Genomic DNA, 13,231 nt, shown 5'->3' on the forward strand with positions numbered 1-13,231 from the left:
AGTGAGAGAGACAGGGTAGTTATCATGGGGGACTTCAACTTTCCAAATATTGACTGGGAACACTATAGTTCGAGTACTATAGATGGGTCAGTTTTTGTCCAGAGTGTCCAGGAGGGCTTCCTGACACAGTGTGTAGACAGGCCAACAAGGGGTGAAGCCACATTAGATTTGGTACTGGGTAATGAGCCTGGCCAGGTGTTAGATTTGGAAGTAGGTGAGCACTTTGGTGACAGCGATCGCAATTCTGTTATGTTTACTTTAGTGATGGAAAGGGATAGGTGTATACCACTGGTCAAGAGTTATAGCTGGGGGAAAGGCAATTATGATGAGATTAGGCAAGATTTAGGGAACATAGGATGGGGAAGGAAACTGCAGGGAATGGGCACATCAGAAATGTGGAGCCTACTCAAGGAAAATCTCCTGTGTGCCCTAGATAAGTATGTACCTGTCAGGCAGGGAGGAAGCGGTAGAGCGCGGGAGCTGAGGCCAGGAAAGACCTAAAGAGAGAGCTCAGAAGAGCCAGGAGGAGACATGAGAAGTTGTTGGCGGATAGGATCAGGGTAAACCCTAAGGCTTTCTATAGGTATTTAAGGAATAAAAGAATGACGAAAGTAAGATTAGGGCCAATCAAGGATAGTAGTGGTAAGTTGTGTGTGGAGTCAGATGAGATAGGGGAAACACTAAATGAATATTTTTCAACAGTATTCACTCTAGAAAACGACAATGTTGTCGAGGAGAATAGTGAGATACAGGCTACTAGACTAGGTGGGATTGAGGTTCACAAGGAAGAGGTATTAGAAATCCTGCAGAGGGTGAAGATAGATAAGTCCCCTGGGCCGGATGGGATTTATCCTAGGATCCTCTGGGAAGCCAAGGAGGAGATTGCCGAGCCTTTGGCATTGATCTTTAACTCGTCATTGTCTACAGGAATAGTGCCAGATGACTGGAGGATAGCAAATGTGGTTCCCCTGTTCAAGAAGGGGAGTAGAGACAACCCTGGTAATTATAGACCAGTGAGCCTTACTTCAGTTGTTGGTAAAGTGTTGGAAAAGGTTATAAGGGATAGGATTTATAATCATCTAGAAAAGAATAATTTGATTAGGGATAGTCAGCACGGTTTTGTGAAGGGTAGGTCATGCCTCACAAAATCTTATTGAGTTCTTTGAGAAGGTGACCAAACAGGTAGATAAGTGTAAACCGGTTGATGTGGTGTATATGGATTTCAGCAAGGCGTTTACATAGAACATAGAACAATCTTGTTTGCCCTAGATAAGTATGTACCTGTCAGGCAGGGAGGAAGAGTTTGATAAGGTTCCCCACAGTAGGCTGTTGCACAAAATGCGGAGGAATGGAATTGTGGGAGATATAGCAGTTTGGATTGGAAATTGGCTTGCTGAAAGAAGACAGAGGGTGGTAGTTGATGGGAAATGTTCATCCTGGAGACCAGTTACTAGTGGTGTACCACAAGGGTCAGTGTTGGGTATATATATATATATATTCATATATTTATATCCCCCAAACCTCACCCTCTCCCCATATCCCCCAAAGATCACCCAATCCCCATAACCCTTTCGGTGTCCATGTACACAGATCCTTGAAAGTTGCCACCCAGGTTGACAGGGCTATTAAGAAGGCATACAGTATTTTAGCTTTTATTAATAGAGGATCGATTTCCGGAACCAAGAGGTTGTGCTGAATCTGCACAAAACTCTGGTGCGGCCGCACTTGGAGTATTGCGTACACTTCTGGCCACCACATTATAAGAAGGATGTGGAAGCTTTGGAAAGGGTGCAGAGGAGATTTAATAGGATGTTGCCTGGTATGGAGGGAAGGTCTTACGAGGAAAGGCTGAGGCACTTGAGGCTGTTTTCATTAGAGAGAAGAAGGTTGAGAGGTGACTTAATTGAAACACATAAAATAATCAGAGGGTTAGATAGGGTGGATAGGGAGAGCCTTTTTCCTAGGATGGCGAGCACGAGGGGGCGTAGCTTTAAATTGAGGGGTGAAAGATATAGGACAGATGTCAGAGGTAGTTTCTTTACTCAGACAGTAGTAAGAGAATGGAAGGCTTTGCCTGCAACGGTAGTAGATTCGCCAACTTTAGGTACATTTAAGTCGTCATTGGATAAGCATATGGACGTACATGGAATAGTGTAGGTTAGATGGGCTTGAGATCGGTATGACAGGTCGGCACAACATCGAGGGCCGAAGGGCCTGTACTGTGCTGTAATGTTCTATGTTCTAAGTACAATAGCAAGAAATGAGCTTGAATTGGAAGATGTCAAATCGTTACAGGGAGAGGTCAGAAATAACAAGGGGAGGAATAGAACATAAAATATTGAACAATACAGCGTGGAACAGGCCCTTTGGTCCTCAATCTTGCGCTGACCTGTGAACTAATCCCCCTACACTATCCCATCATTATCCGTGGACTTATCCAAGGACTGTTTAAATGTCCCTAATGTGGCTGAGTTCACTACGTTGGCAGGCAGAGCGTTCCACGCCCTTACCACTCTCTGAGTAAAGAACCTGCCTCTGACATCTGTCTTAAATCTATCACCCCTCAATTTGTAGCTATGCCCCCTCGTACAAGCTGAGGCCATCACCAATAGTCTGTAGAACACCAACAGTAACTGTATGGTGGGACAGAGAATCATTGAGGAGATAATGAGAGCACGGTGGCTCAGTGGTTAACACTGCAGCCTCACAGCATCAGGGACCTGGGTTCGAGTCCAGCCTCAGGCAACTGTCTGTGTGGAGTTTGCACATTCTCCCCGTGTCTGCGTGGGTTTCCTCCGGGTGCTCCAGTTTCCTCCCACAGCCCAAAGATGTGCAGGGTAGGGTGGGAAATTGCCTGGAGTGTTCAGGGATTGTGTAGCTCAGGTAGGTTACAGGGGGATGGGTCTGGGTGGGACGGTCTGATGCTCAGTGTGGACTTATTGGGCCAAAGGGCCTGTTTCCACACTCTAGGGAATCTATGATTCCATTCTATAATAATGGCAGTTTACCAGCCATGGGTGACATTAGCTTTGGTGTAAAGTAGGAATATCAGTTCAGCAGAGTAGCCATGCGAAAGTATTTATGTTGTGTTAAGGACAGATTCACAATATATTGTGGATCCAGCCAGGGATTGGCCTGTAACATAAAGAGAAATTGCTGGAAAAGCTATCATCTGCGAAGAACAATCAGAGTTAACAATTCGGGTCGAGCGACCCTTCCTCAGAATTTCTTCAGGGATCGTTCTGTTTGGATCGGGTGATGTGCAATGAAACAGGTTTAATATTTGATGTCAGAATATGAGTGGCCAGAACATGATAGAATTTGACCTTCAGTGCGAGAGGGCGAAACATGGATCAGAGACAGCGGTGCTAGGCTTTAAAAAAGGATAATTACAAAGGGATGAGGGCAGAGTTTGGTTGCAGTGGATTGGGTAAGGAGTGTAGCAGCAAATATTGTTGAGGAACAATGGCAGATTTTTAAGAAAATAGTTCTCGGCTCACAAGAAAGATCTAAACCAGAGAGGAAGATGGATTCTGGGAAGTGGTGAAACCAACTATGGTTTACCGAGGAAACTAAAGACAGTATCGAACCCTTAATTCATTCATGGTATGAGGGTGTTGCTGGCCAGGCAGTATTTATCACTCATCCCTAATTGCCCAGAGGGCAGTTAAGAGTCAACCACATTGCTGTGGCTCTGGAGTCACATATAGGCCAGACCAGGTAAGGATGACAGTTTGCTTCCCTGAAGGACATTAGTGAACCAGAGATAATGGGAACTGCAGATGCTGGAGATTCCAAGATAATAAAATGTGAGGCTGGATGAACACAGCAGGCCAAGCAGCATCTCAGGAGCACAAAAGCTGACGTTTCGGGCCTAGACCCTTCATCAGAGAGGGGGATGGGGGGAGGGAACTGGAATAAATAGGGAGAGAGGGGGAGGCGGACCGAAGATGGAGAGTAAAGAAGATAGGTGGAGAGGGTGTAGGTGGGGAGGTAGGGAGGGGATAGGTCAGTCCAGGGAAGACGGACAGGTCAAGGAGGTGGGATGAGGTTAGTAGGTAGCTGGGGGTGCGGCTTGGGGTGGGAGGAAGGGATGGGTGAGAGGAAGAACCGGTTAGGGAGGCAGAGACAGGTTGGACTGGTTTTGGGATGCAGTGGGTGGGGGGGAAGAGCTGGGCTGGTTGTGTGGTGCTGTGGGGGGAGACATGTGTGTCTAGACATTCCACTCCCGCACATCCCAGATGTCCAAGTTCTTTAAGGACCGCAACTTCCCCCCCACGGTGATTGAGAACGCCCTTGACTGCGTCTCCCGCATTTCCCGCGACACATCCCTCACACCCCGCCCCCGCCACAACCGCCCCAAGAGGATCCCCCTCGTTCTCACACACCACCCTACCAACCTCCGGATACAACGCATTATCCTCCGACACTTCCGCCATTTACAATCCGACCCCACCACCCAAGACATTTTTCCATCCCCACCCCTGTCTGCTTTCCGGAGAGACCACTCTCTCCGTGACTCCCTTGTTCGCTCCACACTGCCCTCCAACCCCACCACACCCGGCACCTTCCCCTGCAACCGCAGGAAATGCTACACTTGTCCCCACACCTCCTCCCTCACCCCCATCCCAGGCCCCAAGATGACATTCCACATTAAGCAGAGGTTCACCTGCACATCTGCCAATGTGGTATACTGTATCCACTGTACCCGGTGCGGCTTTCTCTACATTGGGGAAACCAAGCGGAGGCTTGGGGACCGCTTTGCAGAACACCTCCGCTCAGTTCGCAACAAACAACTGCACCTCCCAGTCGCAAACCATTTCCACTCCCCCTCCCATTCTCTTGATGACATGTCCATCATGGGCCTCCTGCACTGCCACAATGATGCCACCCGAAGGTTGCAGGAACAGCAACTCATATTCCGCCTGGGAACCCTGCAGCCATATGGTATCAATGTGGACTTCACCAGTTTCAAAATCTCCCCTTCCCCCACTGCATCCCTAAACCAGCCCAGTTCATCCCCTCCCCCCACAGCACCACACAACCAGCCCAGCTCTTCCCCCCCACCCACTGCATCCCAAAACCAGTCCAACCTGTCTCTGCCTCCCTAACCGGTTCTTCCTCTCACCCATCCCTTCCTCCCACCCCAAGCCGCATCCCCAGCTACCTACTAACCTCATCCCACCTCCTTGACCTGTCCGTCTTCCCTGGACTGACCTATCCCCTCCCTACCTCCCCACCTACACCCTCTCCACCTATCTTCTTTACTCTCCATCTTCGGTCCGCCTCCCCCTCTCTCCCTATTTATTCCAGTTCCCTCCCCCCATCCCCCTCTCTGATGAAGGGTCTAGGCCCGAAACGTCAGCTTTTGTGCTCCTGAGATGCTGCTTGGCCTGCTGTGTTCATCCAGCCTCACATTAGTGAACCAGATGGGTTTTCCTGACAATTGGCAATGGGTTCATGGTCATCATTAGATTCTTAATTCCAGATTTTTTATTGAATTCAAATTCTATCATCTGCTGTGGCAGGATTCGAACCCAAGTCCCCAGAACATTATCGGGTCTCTGGATTAACAGTCTAGCGATAATACTATTCAGCCATCACCTCCCCGAAACCGAAAGATAAAAAAATCTTGAAAGTTCAGCAAAGATTAGTGGTTAGTCCGAATCATAGAGTCATACAGCACGGAAACAGACCCTTCAGTTCAACCAGTCCTTGCCAACCATGGTATCAAACTAAGCTAGTCCCACCTGCCTGCTCCTGGCCCATCACCCTCCAAACCTTTCCTATTCATGTACTTATCTAAATGTATTTTAAATATTGTAACTGTGCCCACCTCCACCACTTCGTCAGGAAGTTCTTTCCACACATGATACACCCTTTGTGTAAAAAAATTTGCCTCATGTCTTTTTTAGAACCTCTCCTCCTTAAAAATATGCTCCTTAAACTCGAAATCCCTGATCTTAGGGAAAAGATATCTACCATTAACCCCCCATCGACACCCTTCACCTCTCAACCTCCTACACTCCAATGAAAAATATCCCACTCTATCCAGCTTTTCTTTATAACTCAAACCATCCATACCTGGCAACATGCTGGAAACTTTTTATTTCTGATGAAGGGTCTAGTCCCAAAACCTCAGCTTTCCTGCTCCTCTGATGCTGCTTGGCCTGCGGTATTCATCCAGCTCCACACCTTGTTATTTTGGATTCTCCAGCATCTGCAGTTCCTGGTATCTCTGACTTCCTGGTAAATCTGCCCAGACCCTCTCCAGGTGATAAAACCCTTCCTTTAAAAGGGCAAGTATTTTTAAAAACCAACAAAAGATGACCAAAAACTAATAAAGAGGAAAAAATCTGTGATGGAAAACTGGTTGGTAATATAAAGAAGGACATGTATATGTCCTTCTCCACCTCCATCTCCTCCAGGACTTCCAATTCCCTGGCCCCCAACACCTCATTTTCACCATGGATGTCCAGTCCCTATACACTTGTATTCATCATGCAGATGGCCTCAAGGCCCTCTGCTTCTTCCTGTCCCGCAGGCCCGACCAGTCCCCCTCCACCGACACCCTCATCCACCTAGCCAAACTCGTCATCACCCTCAACAACTTCTCTTTTGATTCCTCCCACTTCCTACAGACAAAGGGGGTGGCCATGGGCCCCAGCTATGCCTGCCTCTTTGTAGGTTATGTGGAACAGTCCCTCTTCCGCACCTACACAGGCCCCGAACCCCACCTCTTCCTCCGTTACATTGATGACTGTATTGGCGCCGCCTCTTGCTCCCCAGAGGAGCTCAAACAGTTCATCCACTTCATCAACACCTTCCACCCCAACCTCAAGTTCACCTGGGCCATCTCCAACACATCCCTCACCTTCCTGGACCTCTCAGTCTCCATCTCAGGTAACCAGCTAGAAACTGATGTCCATTTCAAGCCCGCTGACTCCCACAGCTACCTAGAATACAACTCCGCCCACCCACCCTCCTGCACAAATTCCATCCCCTATTCCCAATTCCTCCACCTCTGCCGCATCTGCTCCCATGATGAGGCATTCCACTCCTGCACATCCCAGATGTCCACATTCTTCAAGGACCGCAACTTTCCCCCCACAGTGATCGAGAACTCCCTTGACCACGTCTCCCGCATTTCCCGCAACACATCCCTCACACCCCAACCCCGCCACAACCACCCAAACAGGATCTCCCTCGTTCTCACACACCACCCCACCAACCTCCGGATACAACGCATCATCCTCCGACACTTGCGCCATCTACAATCCGACCCCACCACTCAAGACATTTTTCCATCCCCACTCTTGTCTGCCTTCCGGAGAGACCACTCTCTCTGCGACTTCCTTGTCCGCTCCACACTCCCCTCCTACCCCACCACACCCGGCACCTTCCCCTGCAACCGCAGGAAGTGCTACACCTGCCCCCACACCTCCTCCCTCACCCCTATCCCAGGCCCCAAGATGACCTTCCATATCAAGCAGATGTTCACCTGCACATCTGCAAATGTGGTATATTGTATCCATTGTACCCGGTGTGGCTTCCTCTACATTGGAGAAACCAGGCAGGGGCTTGGGGACCGCTTTGCAGAACACCTCCGCTCGGTTCGCAATAAACAACTGCACCTCCCAGTCACAAAACATTTCAACTCCCCCTCCCATTCTCTAGATGACGTGTCCATCATGGGCCTCCTGCAGTGCCACAATGATGCCGCCCGAAGGTTGCAGGAACAGCAACTCATATTCCGCTTGGGAACCCTGCAGCCCAATGGTATCAATGTGGACTTCATAAGCTTCAAAATCTCCCCTTCCCCCACTGCATCCCAAAACCAGCCCAGTTCTTCCCCTCCCCCCACTGCATCCCAAAACCAGCCCAGCCTGTCTCTGCCTCCCTAACCTGTTCTTCCTCTCACCCTCCCTTCCTCCCACCTCAAGCCGCACCTCCATTTCCTACCTACCACCTCATCCCGCCTCCTTGACCTGTCCGTCTTCCCTGGACTGACCTATCCCCTCACTACCTCCCCACCTATACTCTCCTCTCCACCTATCTTCTTTTCTCTCCATCTTCGGTCCGCCTCCCCCTCTCTCCCTATTTATTCCAGAGCCCTCACCCCATCCCCGTCTCTGATGAAGGGTCTCGGCCCGAAACGTGAGCTTTTGTGCTCCTGAGATGCTGCTTGGCCTGCTGTGTTCATCCAGCTCCACACTTTGTTATCTGGGATTCTCCAGCATCTGCAGTTCCCATTTTCTCAAGGACATGAATATATGTGTTTTTTAATGTATCATAAGGGAAAAAAATTAACAGCATTGTGTAACTTGAAAGGGCTCAGAAAAGATTTACAAGGATGTTGCCGGATTGGAAGATATGAGCTATAGGGAGAGGCTGAATGGGCTGGGCCTATTTTCCCTGGAGCATTGGAGGCTGAGGGGTGACCTTGTAGAGTTTTATAAAATTAAGAGGGGCGTGGATAGGATAAATAGACAAGGTCTTTTCCCTGGGGTGGGGGTAGTCTAAAACTAGAGGGGCATAGGTTTATGGTGAGGGGGTAAAAGATTTAAAAGGGAGCTAAGGGGCAACTTTTTCATGCTGAGCGTGGTGTGTGTATGGAATGAGCTGCCAGAGGAAGTGGTGGAGGCTGGTACATTTACAACATTTAAAAGGCATCTGGATGGGTACAAGGATAGGAAGGGGTTAGAGGGATATAGGCCAAATGCAGGCATTAGGACTAGTTTAATGTAGGATACCTGTTCAGCACGGACAAGTTGGACTGAAGGATCTGCTTCAGTGTTGTATATTTCTGTGGCTCCATGAGTAACACAGACCCTTTAGAGAATGAGGCTGGGGAAATAATAATTGGGAATGAGGGAAATACAGATGTGTTGAATAAATATCTTGAATCTACCTCATGGTAGAAAGCACTAGCAACATTCCAAACTTACTGAATAATCAAAAGGCAGGGTTTTGGAGGAAATAAAGACAATAACTGTCACTGGAAAGAAGTGTTTAGGAAACGAATAGCTCTAAAATCCGATAAGTCCCCTGGATCTGATGCATCCTGGGATATTAAAGGAAGTGGCTACAGAGATAGTGGATGCACTGGTAATAATCTTCCAGGAATCCTTCGATTCTGGAAAAGTTCCAGAAGATCTGGAAAACTGCCAATAAAACACATTTCTTGAAAAAGGGAAGGTGTAAAACCAAGGTTATATTAGGTTACATAGGTATATTTCTGAAGAAGGGTCGAAGCTCGAAACGTCAGCCTTCCTGCTCCTCTGATGCTGCTTGACCTGCTGTGTTCATCCAGCTCCACACCGTGTTATCTCAGATTCTCCAGCATCTACAGTTATTACTATCTCTGTAACTATAGGTTAGTTTACTTAATGTCTGTTATTGGGAAAATGTTGGAGTTATTCTAAAGGATGTAACAGCAGGGCATTTATAAATATTTAATATAGTCAAGGAGATTCAGCATGGCTTCATGGAAAGGCGAAGTAATACCTGACAGATCTACTAGAATTCTTTGAAGAGATAACAGGCAGGATAGATCTTGAGGGAGCAGAAAATGTAATATATATGGATTTTCAGAAGGACTCACACATTAGGTAACCTAATAAAATAACAGCCCATGGTGTTAGGGATAGTATATTGGCTTGGATAGAATATTGGCGAACTAATAGAAGACAGAGATTTGGGATAAAGGCAACTTTTTCAGGAGTGGCAGTCTGTAACTAGTACCCCACAGGGATCAATGCTAGAATCACAGTCATTTACGATCTGTATGAATGACTTGTATGAAGAAAGTGAATGTACTGTAGCCAAGTTTGTGGATGACAGAAAAATAGACAGGAAGGGAAGTGATGAGGGTGGCACAGAGAGCCTGCAGAGGGATAGAGATAGGTTAACCAAACTGGCAAAAACTGAGGAGGGTGAAATATAATTGAGGAAAATGTGCATGAGGAAGAGTTCACTTTGGCAGGAAGAATAGAGAAGCTGACTATTATTTGAAAGGAGTCAGATTGCAGAGAGCTACAGTACCAAGGGATTTGAGAGTCCTCATGCACGAATCCCAAAAGCCAACAGCAAAGTTCAGCAGGTTCAGGGAAAGGCAAATGGAATATTGGCCTTTATTTCAAAAGTGATGGAATAATAAAAGTTGGGAGATTTTACTAAAACTATACAAGGCCGCAACTGGAATACTGTGAACAGTCTTGGGCCCCTTATAAAGGGAAGACAGAACAAAGAACGGTACTGCTCAGGAATAGGCCATTCGGCCCACCAAATCTCCTCTGACATATGGTGCCTTTCTGAACTAAAAGCCTTTTGCCCCAAATGGGGTCCATATCCCTCGATCCTTGTTCGCTCCTGTATCTGTCAAGATGTTTCTCAAATGTTGCTATTGTATTCATCTTCACCATCTCCTCCGGCAACACATTCCAGACACTTACCACCCTCTGCGTAAAAAAACCTGCCTCTCACATCTCCTTTAAACATACCCCCTCTTTACCTTAAACCTATGTCCTCAGTAGTTTACATTTCTCCCCTGGGGATAAAAAGATTCTAACTATCCATTCTATCCCAGTGCCTATTATAATCTTGTAAGTTTCTTTCAGGCACCCCGTTTTCCTTTGACATTTCAGTTTTGTGCTGCTAAGATGCTGCTTGGCCTGCTGTGTTCAGCCAGCTCCACACTTTGTTATCAAAGGTTCCTCAATCTCTCCTGATCCACTTGTGTATCCAGTGAACTGTGCACCTGTATGCCTAGATCCCTGTGCGCATCGATGCTACTCAGTGTCCTGTCATTTACTGTGTACATCCCTCCTGCATTCGACCTCTATCATGCATCACCTCACAGACACTACCTAATGACACTGGAGACAATCCTGTGAAGGTTCACTCAGCTGATACTGGGTATGGAGGGATGATTTTATGAGGATTTTATGTGATGCGTTTGGTCCTGTACTCATTGGAGTTTAGAAGGATGACAGGTGACTTCATTGAAACATTCAAGGGCCTTGGCAAAAGAGATTGTTCCTCTTGTGGGAGAATCTGGGACCAGAGTGCATCATCTCAGAGTAAGGGCACACCCATTTAAGACAGAGATGAGGAGGAATTTCTTTGCAGAAGCGAGTGCATCTGTGCAATTCTTTGCCACAGAGGGCTTTTGAGATTTTATTCAAGGCTGAGATAGAGGAATTTTTCATCACGATGGGAATCAATGGTTAGGGGAAAAGGCAGGAAAGTGGAATTAAGGATTGTCAAAACAGCCAAGATCCCATTGAACGGTGGAATGAATTCAATGGGCCAATGGCCAACTTTTACTTCTGCATCTTATGGAATTAGAGCACGGGGTTAGAGAGTGATGTTTCTCGACTCTTTTAAACAGAAAGTAATGCTTTTTCATCAATGTCACCCATCAAACACTGCCACAACAGGGACAGCACAGGGTTAGCTACAGAATAAAGCTCCCTCTACACTGTCCCTGTTGAACATTCCCAAGACAGGGACAGCGCAAACAAAGAAACAAAGAAAATTACAGCACAGGAACAGGCCCTTCGGCCCTCCAAGCCGGCACCGATCAAGATCCTCTGTCCAACCTGTCATCTATTTTCTAACGGTCTGTGTCCATTTGCTCCCTGCCCATCCATGTACCTGTCCGAATATATCTTAAAAGAAGCTAACGTGTGTGCGTCTACCACCTCCGCTGGCAACGCGTTCCAGGCACCCACCACCCTCTGTGTAAAGAACTTTCCACGCATATCTCCCCTAAACTTTCCTCCTCTCACTTTGAACTCATGACCCCTAGTAATTGAGTCCCCCACTCTGGGGAAAAAGCTTTTTGCTATCCACCCTGTCTATACCCCTCATGATTTTGTAGACCTCAATCAGGTCCCCTCTCAATCTCCGTCTTTCTAATGAAAATAGTCCTAATCTACTCAACCTCTCTTCATAGCTAGCACCCTCCATACCAGGCGACATCCTGGTGAACCTCCTCTGCACCCTCTCCAAAGCATCCACATCCTTTTGGTAATGTGGCGACTAGAACTGTACACAGTACTCCAAATGTGGCCGAACCAAAGTACTATACAACTGCAACATGACCTGCCAACTCTTGTACTCAATACCCCGCCCAATGAAGGAAAGCATGCCATATGCCTTCTTGACCACTCTATTGACCTGCATTGTCACCTTCAGGGAACCATGGACCTGAACACCCAGATGTCTCTGTTCATCAATTTTCCCTAGGACTTTTCCATTTACTGTATAGTTTTCCCTTGAATTTGATGGTCTAAAATGCATCACCTCACATTTGCCCGGATTGAAGTCCATCTGCCATTTATCTGCCCAACTCTCCAGTCTATCTATATTCTGCTGTAATTTCTGACAGTCCCCTTCAGTATCAGCTACTCCACCAATCTTAGTGTCATCAGCAAACTTGCTGATCAGACCACCTACACCTTCCTCCAAATCATTTACATATATCACAAACAACAGTGGTCCCAGCACAGATCCCTGTGGAACACCACTGGTTACAGGTCTCCCCAATTTGAGAAACCCCCTTCTACTACTATCCTCTGTCTCCTGTTGCCCAGCCAGTTTTTTATCCATCTGGCTATCACACCCTGGACCCCATGTGACTTCAAGGTTAAATACAGGATAAAGTTCCCTCTACACTGTCCCTGCTGAACATTCCCAGGACAGGGACAGCGCGAGGTTAGACACACAATAAAGTTCTGCGTGTGTCTGTATATCTACTGATCAAGGTCTTCATAGTAGTCAAAGTTGTGGGTTTGGACGGTGCTGCCTGAGGATCTTTGGTGAATCTCTGCCGTGCATCTTGTAGATAGTACACACTGCTGCTACTGAGTGTCGGGGGTGGGGGGAGTGGGATGTTTGTGGATGTGGTGCCAGTCAAGCGGCTGCTTTGCCCTGGATGGTGTTGAGCTTCTTGAGTGTTGTTGGGGCTGCCCCCATCCAGGCAAGTGGGGAGTATCCCATCACACTCCAGACTTGTGCCTTGTAGATGGTAGGCAGGATCTGGGGAGTCAGGAGGTGGGTTACTTACTGCTGTATTCCAAGCTTCAGGCCTGCTCATAGAGTCATAGAGTCATACATCACTGGCCACATGCTGGCCATAATCCCAAACTAAACTAGTCCCACCTGCCTGCTCCTGGCCCATAACCCTCCAAACCTTTCTTTATTCATGTACTTATCCAAATGTCTT

At 47.4% G+C, this 13,231-nt stretch overlaps 1 protein-coding gene across 9 annotated transcripts in view; it reads left to right on the forward strand.

Moving 5' to 3' along the window:
• The window catches only part of tns1b (tensin 1b), a 571,744-nt gene that overhangs the window by 383,049 nt on the left and 175,464 nt on the right, over nt 1-13,231 (forward strand). The gene's annotated exons all lie outside the window — the stretch shown is intronic.

This window comes from Stegostoma tigrinum, chromosome 7, assembly GCF_030684315.1.
Source record: "Stegostoma tigrinum isolate sSteTig4 chromosome 7, sSteTig4.hap1, whole genome shotgun sequence".
NCBI classification, from domain to species: Eukaryota; Metazoa; Chordata; class Chondrichthyes; order Orectolobiformes; family Stegostomatidae; genus Stegostoma; species Stegostoma tigrinum.